The sequence below is a fragment of the Talpa occidentalis genome, unplaced genomic scaffold (assembly GCF_014898055.3).
Source record: "Talpa occidentalis isolate TD23 unplaced genomic scaffold, MPIMG_talOcc4v2.1 talOcc4.15, whole genome shotgun sequence".
NCBI classification, from domain to species: domain Eukaryota; kingdom Metazoa; phylum Chordata; class Mammalia; order Eulipotyphla; family Talpidae; genus Talpa; species Talpa occidentalis.
In genome coordinates, this window is record NW_023601543.1 from 10,136,280 (window position 1) to 10,154,080 (window position 17,801).

Sequence of the window (17,801 nt, forward strand, 5' to 3'; positions counted from 1 at the left end):
TCAGAGGCTAAATGGAGGAGACCCATGATCTGGTGCAAGGACTGTGCAGTTGACATTCCAAGAAGTTGTCTAGATTCCACTAAAGTGATCCAGAAAAGTGTAAGAGGGTATCAGGGCATGTTTGAAATGGACAGCTAGTCTAAGGAAGAAGATAAAGAATTAACACACATCCATGGGACTGAACAGTTGATTTATCTCTATAAAACCCTGGGTTTATATGTGGGCTGGAGCCAAGGTCATTCCATGCAAAAGGAAAATTGTCAATTGATGCTAAACTATTTTCTTTGTCCTATTTGAATAGTAGTGGGGCAGAAATCATGCCACTATTTTACAATTTTCCCTTTGTGATTGAATTAGGGTGGTCTTAAGAATCCCCCAAATCTCCTCTGCCAGGTGTGTGCATGTGTGTGTGTGTGCGCGCGCGTGCGTGTGTGTGTTTCCAAATAGGTCTTTTCGGTCAAACTATTTCCAGAAAAAAAGAAATTAAGCTAGGAGTGGCCAAAGGTCTACAAAGTCACACTGCCAGTCAAGAGCCATGAATCCATCTAAATCTCTTTGGTGTCAGTGAGATCATAGACATGAAATGTAAATATATGTGGGGAGCAAGGAAAGCAGGACCCACATTTTCCTTCTTCTGTGCTCACCCACGTGTCCCTTTTCTCCTTTGGCTCTTTCTGAAGCCTCCTAAAGCTCTCTGCTGTCATGAGCGAGAACTAGAAGAGGTATCAATGACAGGATGGTTTCTCAACACAGGTTTCTCAACACATTCAGAGTTTAGCCTCATTCTTGGTGGGGTCACCATGTCTCTATTAAAGCTCAAGTTTCAGTCATCTAAATACCCAACTCATTTATATTTTCTTGATTTCTTCCTCCTCACAGATTTCAGCGTGAACTTCTCAAGGGGGAAGGTAAACAGAACCACATTCCGAATTTAGGAAAGCAGTGTGGATAGACCCCTCAAAAAATTTAGCTGACCTGTCAACTTGGTATGGCCAGAAAATCTTATCAATTACAAGCCCATTAATTTGGTGGTGATTCAGACAAGACATCGGGGCTGAAGTTTATTGCGCTGCCATTTAGTTTTCTACCAAAATGCAGAAAAGTGGATAGTCATAAAATTATGATGACAATTTGTGGCAACTCTTGTATAAATCTCAAAGGATTTCTGGGTGCTGAAATGGCCTATGTGACCACCCCTCCTACTCGGGGAGGGACACTGTTTTGAAGAGATGTCACCCAGGAGTTCAAGGAAGCTGTAGCTTGTTCTTTGAGTCGAAATGTTTACGTGGGTAGGAGCAGGATTGCAAGCATAAGTGTCTCCAAATATTTTGTTGAAACTGAACTTCTTGTTTTATTTTTAAAGCTCAACCCCTTCACAGTGTATCAAAGAAAATTGTTTGCCAAAATCCCAAATCAAAATGGAACCAAGAAACCGTACGAGTGTGGTAAGTGCATTAAACAGCACACACGACATTCTCCAGGGCGCGGAAACTCACTGATTTCCTTTTTTAAAGTTCCTCTTTTCCTTATTTTAGTCATTGTCTATTCTTACGGCAAATTGGATTTTCAAAAGTGAAAACCTCAAAATAGGAGCTTGGAAAAGAGGACCTTTGAATTAAGAGCACTCTGCTTGCTGATATTTTCTTCTAGTTAGCTTGGAGATAGCAACTGCTTCAAATTATGTGCTACTTTGAATAAACCACTATCAACTTAATGAGGCTTTACTGCACATACTGTTTTGTCATTTGAAACTCTGAAAACACACACACAAAATGTCATCATTAGCCTCACAGATCCTCATGTGGAACAGCTTCCCCTAAATGTTTCTAAAGGATGAATTCTTTTGCCAAGGCTACTTCCTATGTGCAGTAAAAATCCCATTAAAGTGTAGGGGCTAGACAAACCAGACTTTGGAATGATGTGATTTCAAATTTAATGATTTCTTTATTTAAGAATAATAGAGCATCTAGTTTGCCAAGGAGTCGCAGGTGCTTTGACTAACACACCAATTTCAACAAGCTTGGGGAGGCAGTAACAAGGAACAAGCCCTAAATTTCAGTGATTTCTATGATTCGAGGGTCCATCTTCTCTAAGGCACCACGAATACCAGCTGCTGGGAACTCCTCCGCTCTCCCGGCTCCCTGCCTACCTCTTGCGGCCATGCCCACTGCCTTTGCCTGCCTCACTGCCCCACCCCTGCTGTGCTGGCCCTTGAGGATACCCTGTGCTCCGTGTTCACTCACTCCCATTCATGCCCTCCCACCCCAGAGCTGACAGATCTGCGGGGTCCATGGAAGCAGGGAAGCAGAGAAGTGAGCAGTAGGAATGGCCAAGCAGTGAAAGGTATTTCTCTGTCTCCTCCCCAACTCCAAACCAATTTAGAGATGACGGGATTCCTACTTCACGTTCAACAGGTAAGGAAAAGCGCCACATTATGATTTAGGAGGAGGCAGGCACCTCGTTTCTTACCAAGAGAGCACCCACTACAACACATCTTCGGGGGCACATTCAATCCTGTAGATACTGCCCAATTATTTCAGCAAAAAAAAAAAAAAAACTGAAAAAATCTTTTACTTATAAAATTATAAGGTGCCTAACATTGCCTTATTTTATACATAATTAGCCAATTAAGCTAGGTAAAGTTACTTCAAAAGATTTTTTTCATACTACCTGAAAAATAATTTACATGATGAAACTAGACTTTTTCTTAGACGTTGCCAAAATGCTCTTAAAAATGTCTGAAATACACAATTTTGAAGAGAAAAATTATGCAGAATCTGGTCATTTGAATTCCACGATCAACCTCTCAGAGGTTGCTGAGATGAAACAGAGAGTAAGACTCTAAACTACTAGACTGTATTTTTTGCTCATAGCTACCCTCCCCATATTTTGAGGGAAAAAAAATCCAAAAAAGTGTATTTCCCTCATAATGCCTTGCTTTGCTGTATTCCTCTCTAAGACAAACCCCACGCTGTCAGGAGAGGCCTAAGCAAAATGTCTTTTTCTTCTAGAACAGACAAAAGGTTAAAGCAACAGTTGGATGTGAGCCAGTTACCAAGATAAGGAGAGAAATTCTGGTCAGTCATGGCTTTTAACCCTCTCCCACCTTATGTCTGTCACATTTTCCATCGGCTGGACGGGTGCTCTTGGCCCCCTCCAAGCCCCTCCCAATTTAGGCATGAAGAGACAGAATCACTGAGCTGCAAATAGCAGACCATAGCCTAAAACTCAAAATGAAAAGAAACCCTTGTCATAAATTCCTTTCAGTAACTTCCACACGGCAAATGCCCAGCTCACTTACAGCAATCTTCTGCTATAAGCAAAAGTCTAGCTGAAGGACAAAATGATAGGAAAACTAAAATCCACAGGACTTGGCTTCCGATGGCCAGGTCACTGGCAAGTTCACTGCTCTTTGGTAAGTAGACTGAGAATCGTCAAGGCCAATGAAGGTTGCCAACAGGGGTTAGATATTCACATCATGGCTGCCCAAAGCTCTCCTATCTCAAAAGTACACACACCCAGGGGGAAATATAGTAACTTGGATGCTCACAAGAGGTTTGTATGTCTGAATTCCTTACGGGATCTCTCTTGTAAAATATAGGCAAAAACAGGACTGGTTTTAGTTTGGTGCTTCAGTGGTTGAGTGAATCCACCCCCTTCATCTGTGTTACAACTTAAATGTTAAAAACTTGGTATTTTTCCTGTTTCTGTGGTGTGTTCCTTTCTGTAGTAATTCTCAATGTAAGCTAAAACTGTATATAAAATGTAAGTGTTTTTGGAGACAAGGTGCTAGGTGTTAGGTTGTGTGTGTTCTGTAGGTGGTGTCATCCTCAAAAACAAGTAGTCTGTTCATGTGAAGTTAGTTAATTAAATGCATGCAGAATCCTATGTGATCCACACCTCAGTCAGTTCTGAAGTAGAACGTAGTACATTTGTTCTGTAAATTTTACTTTGTAACGTGTGAACTTCAAGATGTGCAAAGAGGCCTCCAAGGTGGGATGGCGGGAAGTGGTGCCTTTCGTTCCTTAAATCCCTGGTACAAGATATGATGAGGTGAAAAGTTCTTCTGGTACAACTGGCTGTTAATGTGAAGTCCTTGCTGGCAGTTCTCCACAACCTATGTGTGGCACTGGTTTGCCTGTTTTCCATTAATTGAATGTATAGAATGTAAAACAAGAGACAATCCTTTCCCCCCTTAAAGAGCAGAAACCCCAGGATAAGCTGTTGGAGGCCCGTGAGCAGGATGAATAGACACTCATACTCCCAAGGCCCACCCAGGACCTGACCGTGGACTGACAGGATTTGCTTTTCACAGATCTGTATCGTGACCATCGCTGCCCTCCTAGAGCAGTACCAAACCCGGACAAGGCTGCTCAGGTGTTTTTTTGTTTGATTGGTTGCCTGAGAGAGAGGATACAGCATGAATGTGTACATAGAGTTAGGGCGCCCCTTCTCTCGAGGTGGCGGTTAAGGTGTTTGAGAATTTGATGGATTTGTATCAGATGAGAAAAGAGAACTATAAGATGAGTTTATTATATTTTAAGAACAAAAATATTAAAACTAGAAATATATATCTATATACCCTCTTTGAATAATTACTAAAAATGCCTTTAATAGCAATTTTTATGTACTGCTTTGAGACTGAAAACATGATGGAGAATGTATTCAGTCAAGAAACAGTTCTCTTGAATATTTAAAATTTTGAATTAAAGATTTTCCTTTAAAAAACCATTTGTAATTTAAAAGTGCCTTTTGAAAGGATTGTCAAACTACAATCCTAGGGCCCAGTTCCCATCGGCACAACTTTCCTTTGGGTACACAAAGGGAGTGGACTTGATCCCCCCGCCCCCAGCAAGAAGAGAAACCCCTTCAGACCCCAAATTCATAAATCAATATTGTTACACTGGGCAGTAGTCCCCAAGACTCTGCCCAAGCACAAAACTTTATGATTTGGTTGGCTCTCATTGGATCCTTTCTAAGATGGTTACAACATATATTTTGCTGGAGAGGATTAAGGGACTCTTGCTTGGGGAATGAAGAAAGATTGATGTTTGTGGTTTAACTAAATATTACTAAGTCATGTCTGTGTTTCTTAAATAGGTGCTGTTAATCTGTCCTTGGTATATTCTTCTTAAATATGCTAAATAAAATCTAATTTTAATGTGTGCATCTGGTTATTACACCAAGCTCCGCGGGAAAACAGCAGACGACACTTAGAACTAGATCTCAGCTCTTCTGCTTGAACAGAGAAGACAAGGGTTAAAGTAACCGCATCACATGCTTGAATGAAATAGCAGGACTTCGGTGTTTCGGTTTATGCTGTTCTAACACAAGCAATATCCAGTGGAATGGGGGAGTCATCAGGAAAAACTTGCCCTAAGTGGGTCTTTGCTTAGTGCCTTATGAATGCAAAGGATTTCAAAGTGAAGGTGGGGTGGGAAGCATGGAAAAATGGGGCTAGAGGGTTTGTGGGGCTCCCAAATGCCACTCTCTATTCTCCAGGCAGGGCAAGGGATGAATCATCATTTTTTTAGGAAATAGTACAGCCCAGCACCTGGGTCATCCACAGTGGACCCCTGCCCCTTCTACTACTCAGACCCGGGACACCTCCCATGACACAGTTCAGCCCAGGGTGGGCTGGTTCCCCACACCCACCTCAGTTCAGCCCCAACTCACTGACATGTACAGAACAGGAGGGCAGGACCATGTCCCTCAAACCCCACTTTTAGAAAATGGTTTCACCTCTAACACCAAGGATGGCACGCAAAAACACAGGACACAGATGAGATAAGCAAATATACCTAAAAATTTAAGCTCCCTCAGTTCCTCTTGAGTCAATGTGCTTGACCTATATAGTAGCTTTGGCGAATGCCATAAGAGTAAGTTCCCCCAAATGGAGCAGGTAATTTGAATCTGAAGAATGAAACATGCGTGTCCATTAATCACACTTAAATTTAGTAAGGGCAACTTACATCCAGGGGTCCTCAGCACCAAACCTGGTGGATAGGACTTCAGGTTGAAGCAGGACTCACCCTAGCAGGGGTCTTCCTATACCCTGCATTAATACATGTGGGCATGTAAGACTAATGATGTCAGATGTCCAGGGAACATGCCACACATCTTTTGTTCTACTCAGAGCAATCGAGTAGAATATGGATCATATGTACAGTGAGTTCCCATGAAAGAAACAATGGGGAATTTGTCTGTTGTCCAGGGTGGGCCAATTACCAGCCATGCCTCTAAGATGGCGTCCATATAAGATGGAGTCACTTTGGTTTTCCCATAGAGCTCTGCTGGTAATCTAATTGACAGTAATGCAAGCAACTGCACACTTCCTGCCTCCAAAGCGGCATTCATGGGCACACGCTCAGAAGTTCAGGAACCTATTTCTATGAAAGTAAGGTGCTCTCCATTTTTCACTCCAAAACCAAGTTAAAATTGACACAGTAGGGCCTCCCCGGTGGCGCAGCAGTTGAGCGCTGGGTTACGAAGCTGCCCGCGGCCTCTGTGGCGCCGGTTCGATCCCCGGCTGCTCCCCAGCCACCAGAGGAGGGTCCCACATGGCGCACAGACCTCTCCTGCGGCCCGTTGCTCCCCTAAGCAGTGTACTTCGGTCCCTCTGACTGCTCTGCTCCCCTCTCTGGCTCTGGTGAATTCTCTCACCCTCCCGCGCTTCTGACTGTACACAGCGCATGTATAAACAAACAAACAAACAAACAAATAAATAAATAAATAAAACATGCCTCTATTAAAATAAAATTGACACAGTGTATTTCAAGATATTCAAAGGTGGCTGCCATGAGAACTACAGGCAGCTGCCTTCATCTTGGTCTATGAACACCATCCAGGCTATGACTTTCTCCTGCAGCAGAAATAAATTTTCCTTTTTAGCAAAGTACTACCATCAATGCAAGTAAGTGGACTTGCAATCTCAGATCAACTATGAGATAACAAGCCTGTTGGGAAAAGAATCCTCTGAAGCTCACTATAATAACTGCTTAGTTCACAGTGTTTGGAGAATGGAATTGGTTACAATGAATTTCAAAGTAGCAGTTACTCCTCTTCCATAGGGCTTAGGGTCCAGCCCAAATTTACCAGACTGAACAGGAGAGGGTTGAGAGGATCTGAAAATTTCACTGTGAAGAGATACCTTTGACCTTTTGTAGCCACACCCTCTCCCACCAGTCTGCTCTAGGCCCCAGGCCTGCTTGCCACCAGTCTTAGCCCAGATCCACCCCCAATATAGAAGAAAGCTAATGAATAATTTTCTTTCACATGGCAATTCCTACTCCCTCTGCTATTCTGTCAGAATGCAGTTCTCAAACCTGTCCCTCCTCGCTTCAATCTCCCCCTTCAAGGCCACCATAGCCACCTTGATATCTGCACACACAAACAAGTGCTCTTTAGCTTAAGCAGAGCTTTGAGACCGTTTGGGAATTGAGGGTATGTACAATTTTCAAACATTTTCCTAAATAGGACTAGTATTACCAATAAAATTTACCACAGAAAACGTATTTGTCTCGTGACTGCTCCCCAAAAGCTGCAAGCTTAAAGAATATTTGCAGTGCAAATCCCCAGCATTTGGGGAGTTGTGACACTAGCCTACCATTTGCCAGAAGCAAATCCAAGAGCATTGACTCCAACTATCTGCTATGTACACACAGCTAAGTGGAACTTGAATATCCTCAGCCTCCAAAGACAGCAAACAGAAAAGACAACCACTAATCAGAAATGTGCAGATTTGAGGATTAAGACCGCAGTATCTGGTATTTCATGAAGTCTATACACTAAGTCAATGTACATTTCTTAAATGATCACCAAGATGCTAAGGTACAAGATAGTTTGTATAATCAACTTATGTTAGAAAAATACAGATTTTACCTAAGATTTATTTGACAATAATTCTGATGGAATAATCACATGCTCTAAACAAAATGAAAAAGAAAAAGGAAACATTTTTTCATTAAAAAAACCCATGTATTCAACTTTATTTATTACAAGAAATGTTTCTCCCTTGCTCTAATTACTCTAGATTAAGCCCTTTTATGGCACTTTTACAGGAAAATATGATTTTGAATAAACCTGTTTCCCAGCCTGTCTTTCCCACACAATCAGTATTTTGTGTCATACAGAGGCAGACAATGAGACTTGAAATTGATATATAATTTAAAACATGTCATTGGAAGCACACACACATCATATATATATTTCTTAGATGCTCATAGAAATACAGAGATATTCAAAAACAACACTGATGTGCCTGGAAGCCTTGGGGACCTTCTTTAATTCACTTTCACCACACTGTAGATTTTAGTCATAAATCAGAAGCAGGAAAAAACATCCAAAGGTCCCGAAACAAAATGAAAATGATCTTTTTAGCTAGACACATAGCAAATCAAAGTAGCTTTCTCCAAATACAAAGAGTGTCATTTTTTTTTTCTGTTTTTGCTAGGAATTGGGCTTTCTCTGGGTGTGACTAAAGAGGGGGCAGCTGGGGGCTCTCATCAGTGCAGGTCCCGCCCTTTGTCCCAGGACCACGGTTCCAGATGTATGTCACCCCACAGCCACTTGAGACGAGCCACCTCCCAGAGGCCCCTGCACACCTGTCTGCAGCCTGTCAGCCCCCACGCGGGACACACGTGCAGGGGGTGGCGGCAAGCGGACGTGACGGCCAGCTTCTCACAGCTTTGCGAGCACACACCAGCCCAACACAGGCAGCCTCCAGGCTTTGGAGGAGAGCCGCTCATTGTCACCCAACACCACATGGCCAGAGTGGGAATCCATCCACTCTCACCTCTTCTACCCCAGTTCGAAGGTGCGAATCCTGACATGGGGGGGGCACCTGGGCAGAAGCAAGACTTTGGGTAAGGCTTGTTCTTACCATTCCAGTAGCACAGTGGAGGCAGGGAGGGGTCGGGGTGTCCCAGGGGTAAAGGGGTAGGGGAGCGGTGGCCCACAGTGATGCCAGGATCTTCAGGGGTACACTGAAGGGAAAGATAAAGTCCTCTGTTTTGAGGTGTGCTACTGAGTCTCTACACCTGAAGACTGGAAAATTGTCAAATAAAATTTGGCAGACTCTTGCCGGGCAGAGAGGATGAGCAGCAGCGCTGGAGACAGTTGCCCGCAAAAGGGTGTGAGAATCCATTTGATTGAATGCTGCAGGCTGGACCCTAAACACCCCCCCCCCCCGGCATCACATCACCATGAACACAGCCCCAAAATAAAATTGAGTAGCTTAAGTTCTCCACTTCAAAAAAAGATACAGAGATGCAAAACTAGTTTGTAATACAATCAATTTCATAAAACTTGCTTCAATTTAGAAAATGTAAATATTCATCATAATTTTATGTAGCAAAATTGGGAATAATATATTCCCTTGCATACCCAGAACATATATTAGCTTTCTAAATCAAAGTGTTGTATTATTAAACTTCAGAAACATACCTAGGAATATAGCCAAAAGAAATGATGCCATGAAAGAGAAAAAAATACATGTGAAAAGGTGTTATAACACTGTGGTTTATAATAGTATTATTATATATTACATACTATCGTAAAATATTATATATTATTAAATATTGAAAAATTGCAAACAAACCAAAGACTCCCAAATAAGTAACTGGCTAAACAATGGCCTAAATGCTCAGTGAAATGAGACAGCCATCAAAAGTCCTGTACTTCCCAAAACAATGTAAACCAATTAAATTGGTATACTTTAATTAAAAAAAAGACAAGTATTAAGAATGTATAGGCAGGGCCTCCCCGGTGGCGCAGTGGTTGAGCGCTGGGTTGCGAAGCTGCCCGCAGCCTCTGCGGCGCCGGTTCGATCCCCGGCTGCTCCCCGGCCACCAGAGGAGGGTCCCACATGGCACACAGACCTCCCCTGCTGCTCGCTGCTCCCCTCAGCAGTGGACTTTGGTCCTTGTGCCTGCTCTGCTCCCCGCTCTGGTGAATTCTCTCGCCCTCCCGCACTTCTGGCTGTACCCAGTGCATGTGTAGATAGAACAGACAGGCAAATAAATGAATGAATAAAACATGCCTCTATAAAAAAATAAAAAAATTAAAATTAAAAAAAAAAAAGAATGTATAGGCAGCTGTAAACCTATGTTGATTGCAGCACTATTTACAATAGGTAGAACCTGGAAACAAGCCAAATGCCCAAAAATAGATGACTGGATCAAGAAGATGTGGTACATACACACCATGGAATATTACTCAGCAATCAAACAAGATAAACTCATGCCATTCACAGCAACGTGGATGGAACTAGAAGGAATGATGCTCAGTGAAATAAGCCAGAGGGAAAAAGAAAAATATCGGATGGCTTCACTTAGAGTAGGAATATAGGGGAACCCAATAAGACATCAGTGTTAAAAAATAATAACAGTACAAAACCCAACCAAGCGAAAACAGACAATTATAAACCAGAGACATGCTGCAGGGGAGGAGGAGGGAGAGGGATCAGAGGGAGGGAGGGAGGAGCACAGGGGGCTGAGGTGATGGTGCACGGGTGCCTTGGGGAAGGAAACTCTATGGGGACTACACCTGAGGGTGGGGGGAAGCAAATATTGTTTAAAAATGAACGATGTAAAAAATTTTAAAAATGTAAAAAAGGGCCTCCCCGGTGGCGCAGCAGTTGGGCGCTGGGTTGCGAAGCTGCCCGCAGCCTCTGCAGCGCCAGTTCGATCCCCGGCTGCTCCCCGGCCACCAGAGGAGGGTCCCACATGGCACACAGACCTCCCCTGCTGCCCGCTGCTCCCCTCAGCAGTGGACTTCGGTCCTTGTGCCTGCTCTGCTCCCTGCTCTGGCTCTGGTGAATCCTCTCACCCCCCCATGCTTCTGACTGTACCCAGTGCTTGTATAAATAAATAAATAAATAAATCTTAAAAAAAAAAAAAAAGGAAAAAAAAAAAGTCAAGCCAGAAAGGGGGGGAAAAAAAAAAAAAGAGTGTATAGGCAGCAAGGAGCAACCTTAAACCACAGACCTTAAACAACCCCCAGACATGACAGCAACGTGAACACAGTGCAGAAGTAAATCCAGGCCCCAGACAGCAGAGCTTGGACAAGGGAAGATAACCTCTAATTTATAGGGCGATATAATTATGGGCGAGTTTGACTTCAACATAGGAGTCCATTGATATTCCTATTATAACAATTTTCAGATGAGATTACGGTTTAATGACAATTTTCTTCATCCAAGAAAAAAAAAAATACTAGGATTTCCAGATCCCGTAGTGTAACAGGGCACCGGAAGTCCGTCATGGAGGAAAACATCTGACTCAAGATCACAGAAAGCTTTCCGCTGGGTTTGGGTTAGGCAGGTTTTTGTCAGTTTCCAAACTTAAACTAACTTGCCATCCAATATTCCATCATTCCCCATCCCTCCCAGCGCTGTCAGCTCCTCCTCTCTGGAGGAGCACTGGAGCACGCTGGCGGCCAAGGCCCTGGAGCACGCCGATCTGCTTCGGTGGTTACTTGCTGTCTGATCTTAAGCCAGTGATGCTCTTGTCACACCTCCGTTTTCCCAACTAAATAACAGCAATGATGTGATTAATGACATACATATGATAAAACACATTTAGAAAAAAATAATAAAAAGTGAAAAAATACGAAGATAAATGCTTTTAAAAATCAAAAAATAAAATCCTGCATATTCTGAACAATTTTAGGAACTGCTAATTTGGAGACCTAAGACATAAATAGGACAAAGATTGTAAACATAGAAAAACTGGATATGGGTATGATAATATCCACTCAGTTTTCATTTTTAGAATTCAACAACTTCAAAGACTCAGGAGGGGGCAGGTGCTTCTGGCCACATGACAGTGAATGAAGACACACCTGACTGCAATTTGCTGCATAGTCACCCCATCAACTATCATATCTATGAAGTCTCAACTTCTTCATGCTCTACCTCTAACACTCAAATTGTCTCGTACCCAAAACACAAAACCCATCAGCCCTCACGTTGTTCTAATAGTCCGCGTAGCTATGCGTAGCGCAACCAACCCATCCCGGCTAGGTTCATTACCGGGTCCAGCAGGCCTGCTGGTGTCTTCATGCTCTCCCCTGTTCGTTGTCGCCGTACCCCGTCGCGCTCCGCCGCTCTCCGCTGCACTCCTCTGTCCACTCCCCTGTGCTCCTCCGTCCTCGGCACTGCGCCACGCCAAGCCACGCCACGCCACGCACGCACGCACGCCGTTTGGCCGAGTGCGCATGCTCAGTGGGAGGGCGGAAAAGCCTGAAGCTTTTCCCCACCACTTACCTCACACTATGGAATCTGGACTTAGGCCTCGGGCAGACGCCTGTTACGATGTAGAGTAAGTTACCCATCTCCTCTGTTCCTCAAAGGTGAAAGGACTTATACCCCTTGCCAAGTGACAGGGTTGACCCGAGAGAAAGGGATGTTATTGGAGTGCCTGAGAGAGCAGGCAATAGATGCTAGCTGCCAATGATATTCCGATGGGGGCTTGAAAAATATGGTCACATGTAGGTTTTTTGTTTTTTTTTTTTTTGACTAGTGTAGTGACACTGCCTACACATTGCAATCACCTGGGGAGATTTAACAAATACTATTGCCTGCTTCACACCCCCAGACATTCTAATTTAAGTGATTCAGGAGGCAGCCTGAACATCAAGAGTTTTAAAAGCTCCCCAGGTGATTCTAACATGCTAACCAGGGTTTAGAGCCTGGACCAGTCCACCTCCTCCCTCCCTTCCTCCTTCCCTTCTTTCTTCTGTGTAGACAAATAATATTTAAGTATGAAAAGTGGTGGGGAAATTTCTTCCCTAAGGACCAGTGAATCACACAAGTCAAAAGCAACTTAAAGGATCTCAAAAAAATAAAATATATGTTTTTATAGGGCAATTGCTGCTGTCACAAATTGAGGGTAGAAAAAGTAAAATGGTTGGGGCCTCCCTGGTAATGCAAGGGGTTAAGTCTCATCACAATGAACCTATCAGCAGCCCCTGTACCATGAGTTTGATCCCCGGCCACGGAGGTGACCCACATGGCACAGCAGACCTCTCCTGGCTCCCCGCTGCTCCCCTCAGCAGTATATTTCAGCAGATCTGCCTGTTCTGCTCCCCACTCTGTCTCTGGTGATTCCTCTCACCCCACACCTCTGGCTCTTGTAAGCATAAATAAATAAAATAAATCTTAAAAAAAAAAAAGAAAAAGCGAAATGGGACCAAAAGGGAGAGAATGATCACCTTGCTATCTTTACCTACTGTTGCCTGAGGTCTGAGAAAGTACCAGGTTAATGCTGGATATATCCTGGTTTCTCTCTGTGCTTTCTAGACTTTGATCATTAGGTCAGGTGATACATAACAAAAAGACAACCCAGCCACAGGATCTTGAATGAGACAGTGCATTGTGGCAGCAGCAATTGCCCTAATTGCCAGTCTGCAATGAAAAGAATTTGCAGGCTAATCCCAGGACACCCGGCACATGCTTCTTCTAAGGCTTTCCCAAAGCAGTCATTCCATATTAATACTTGAAAAAAGAAGAAGCTAGCTAAATCAAACATTTTGAAATTCTACTTGGTTCTATTCAATATAAACAAACCTTTAAAGGGCTTCTGCAGAGCCACTGTAGGGGCGAGATCCCAAGACACATTCATTTCAGAATTTGCAGCAGTAAGACAGGCAGAAAAAAAGCTTTGCCTAAAGTTGAAATTAAAGCCATGGCCCAAAGAAATAAGAGAAAGCTTGTCTAGAGAAAAAGGTCTTGGGGGCTTGGCTTGACTCTCCTCGGTCACACACAAGTCAGTATCCACTGAGTCCTGGCCTGGCACTTGTTAGGTAATGTGGACAGAAAAAGGGCTCTTGTAGGAACACTCTTTGCTGGTGGCCAGTCTACAAATCACTGTTTGTATAGAGGTCGGAGGCGGAGACTTGCAAGACACCCTAAACTAAGAATACTGCATATAAGGTCGGGATTAGGCCTTCTTTATAGTTTCCGTAGAATTCACTGGTAAAGCCATCTGGTCCTGGGCTTCTGTTTAAGACAGGTTTTTTATTACTCTTTCAATTTTAACACTTGTGATTGGACTTTTTAAGCTGTCTATTTCATCCCAGTTCAATCTTAGGAGGTTACATGAGTCTAAGAATTTGCCCATTTCTTCGAGGTTGTTCAGATTGTCTGCACAAAGACTTTCATAATAGGTTCTTATGATCCTGTGTATTCTGCAGTATCTGTTGTAATTTCACCTTTTTCATTCCTAAATCTATTAATTTAGGTTTTCTTTCTTCTTTGCAAGCATAGCTAATAGCTTATCAATTTTTTTTTTCTCAAAGCACCAACTGGTTTCACTGATCTTTTACACTCTCTTTTTGTTTTCTATTTCATTTATTTCTGCTCTGATTTTTTTTTTTTTTTTTTTTTTGCCTTCTACTGGTTTGGGGTGATTTCGTTGTTCTTTTTTTGAATTCCTTCAACTGCGGAGTTAGACTGTTAAATTGGAATCTCTCATTTTTTTTTTTTTTAATGTGGCCTGCATCGCTATGAACTTCCCACATAGTACTTCTTTTAAAGCATCACCATAGGGTCTGGAAGCTTGTCTCTCCATTTTAATTTGTCTCTAGGTTGTTTTTTTCTTTTTTGTCTCTTCTTTGATTTCTTCATTGACCCAAGGGTAGTTCAAAAACATTCTGTTTAGTCTCCACATATTTTGGGTTGTCCCAGGATTCCTTTTATGGTTTATTTCTAACTTTATTATGTATTATGGTCTGTGAAAATGCTTGATATAATTTCTTTTTTCGTCTATTTTCTGAGACTTGTTTTATGTCCTAGTATATGATCTATTCTTGAAAATGTTCCATGTGCACTGGAGAAGAAAGTGTATGCATTGCTTTTAGGATGGAAAACTCTGCAAATGTCCAGTAAATCCATCTGATCTAACACTTAATTTAAGGCCTTTATTTCTTTGTTAACTTTCTGTCTTGATGACCTATCCTTTTGTGTCAGTGGTGTGTTGAAATGTAAACCTATTGTATTTTTGTTGATGTATTATTTTAGGTATGTTAACAGTTGCTTTATATATAACTAGGTGCTCCTATATTTGAGGCATAAATAATAATAAGAGGTATATCTTCTTGGTGATTTGTTTCCTTGATCATTATATAGTGTCCATCCTTGTGCCTGGTTACCTTTATTACTTGAAAGTCTAGATTATTGGATATGAGAATAACAGTTCCTGATTTACTCTCTGAGTTATGAGCATGTATGACCTTATTCCAGCCTGTTATTTTTAGTTTGTTTTTGTCTTTTGGTTTCAAATGGGTCTCTTATAAACAAAGCACTGATGGCTGGAGTTTTTTCACCCACATTGTTAGCCTGTGTCTTTTTTTTGGTGAATTCTGACCATTCACATTTAGAGTGATTATTGATATGAACTGTTTATTTTCGGTCATTTTGGTTTTGATTGCTTTATTTTTCTGTTGTTTCTTTTTCCTTTTGTTTCTCTCTGCTCTTTCTGGATGGCTTTCCTTAGTATTTCTACAAATTTCTTTGCTTCTTCCTCTGTAGGTGTCTATTCTGGATTCTTGGTTGGTGGTTACCCTGAGCTCTTACTTGAATTCCTATGTTTTGGGTCCTTTGTGAGCTGGTGTCTCCTCTCCGACTTTTAACTATACTAGTTCTTTTTTAAAAAAGATTTATTTAGGGCCTCCCCTGGTGGCGCAGTGGCTGAGCACTGGGCTGCGAAGCTGGCCACAGCCTCTACAGTGCCGGTTCGATACCTGGCCACCAGCGAGGGTCCCACATGGCGCGACAGACCTCTCCTGCCACGCCCACTGCTCCCCTCAGCAGTGTATTCCGTCAGTCTGCCTGTTCTGTTCCCCGCTCTGGCTCTGGTGAATTCTTTCACCCTCCTGTGCTTCTGACTGTACCCAGTGCTTGTATAAATAAATAAATAAATCTTTAAAAAAAAAAAAAAAGAAAAAGATTATTTATGCATACAAGAACCGGGGTACAGGCCAGAGGTGTGGGGGGTGAGAGGATTCACCAGAGACAGTCTTGCTTCCACACAAGGTCACATTTTATTGATCAAAGTAGATCATATCTCTTGATTGCAAGAGGTAAGAAAGCCACTTTTGCAAAAAAGGAGGGTTATAAGGAGGGAAAGAGAATTCTAGACATTTTTATAATTTGCCACATAATGCAAATGTTGTATAGTACTTCAGAATACAACCAATATCCCCAACTAATCAACTGGAAAACTATACTAGTTCTACCCACTTCTTCCTCACCCTTAGCATTTGCTGTTGTTGACTCATAGTCTTCTTGCTCTTGGTACTGATGTTATATTGCTCTTATCATTTTGTTAAAGAGTTTATACTTCAATTTTACTTTTCTTATGGAAAACTCCTTTTAGTATTACTTGAAGAGCAGGTCTGGTGGTGGCAAACTCCATTAGCTTCTGTTTGTCTGAGAAAACCTTTATTACCCCTTCATACTTAATTGATAATTTTGCAGAGTAGAGAATTCTTGGCTGATGGTTCTTGTCATTTAGGATTGCAAATATTTTCTTCCACTCTCTTCTTTCTTAAAGAGTGTCTGCACTGAAATCTAGGGAAACCCTAGTTTGGGAGCCCTGATGAGTTTTTTCCCCCTTGCTTCCTGCAAATTTTTTTCTTTATCACTGGTTTTTGATAGCTTAAAAATTATTTCTCTGGGTGTAGCTCATTTTGCATTTAAGAATTTAGATATTCTTCAATGCCTGCTGGAAATCCATATTTAATTTATTGTGTAAATTTGGGAAATTCTCACTTATTATTTTTTTGACTAGGCTTTCCAGTCCTATTCCTTTTTCTTCCCCTTTTGGGTGTCTGATCACTCATAGGTTTCCTCTTCCAGTTGAATCTGATATTTCTTGTAGAGCTTCCTCATTTTTCCTTGTTGTAAAGGCAGGACCGGGCACAGTGCAGGTTTTCTGATCCCATGCAGACCGGGTAAAGGAGGAGTCAGAGTCCTCAGTAGTTTTGCAGGTTTTTTATTTGGGGGTCACCAGGCATATGGCAGGCAGGGGTGCTGCCTGGGAGGCTGGCAGGCCTCCCAGCCCCCAGCAAGTCTTCACTCTATCTGAGCTCTCTGGAGTTCGTTCTGCTGCTTCTCGGCTTCTCTTTCGGCTTCGGCTTCGGCTTCTACTGCTCCTACTGCTACTGCTGCTGCTGGCGTCCCCGTGACGCCGCCCTTAAAAAAAGCACAGTCTTAATGGATCATATGGAAGCTCTATGTTTAGTAGGTCCAGAAATCTCCACACAGCTTTCCACAGTGGTTGGACCAGTTTGCACTCCCACCAACAGTGCAGAAGAGTTCCTTTTTCTCCACACCCTCGCCAACATTTGTTGTTGCTAGTTTTTTTAATATGTGCCATTCTCACTGGTGTAAGATGGTATCTCATGGTAGTTTTGATTTGCATTTCCCTGATGACAAGTGATGTTGAACATTTTTTCATATGCCTGTTGGCCATTTGCATTTCCTCTTCAGAGAAGTTTCTTTTTAGCTCTTCTGCCCATTTTTTGACTGGATTATTTTCTTTGTTGTTGAGTCTCATCAGCTCTTTACAGATTTTTGTGATCAGTCCTTTATCATTAGTGTTGGGTGCAAAAATGTTCTCCCAGTTGGTGGGGTTTCTCTTTGTTTTTGTTATTGTCTCTTTTGCTGTGCAGAAGCTCTTTAATTTGATGTAGTCCCAGCTGTTTATCTTTGCCTTCACTAATCTTTGCCTTCACTATAGAGCTGCCATATGATCCAGCAATTCCACTCCTAGGTATTTACCCAAAGGACACAGAAACAT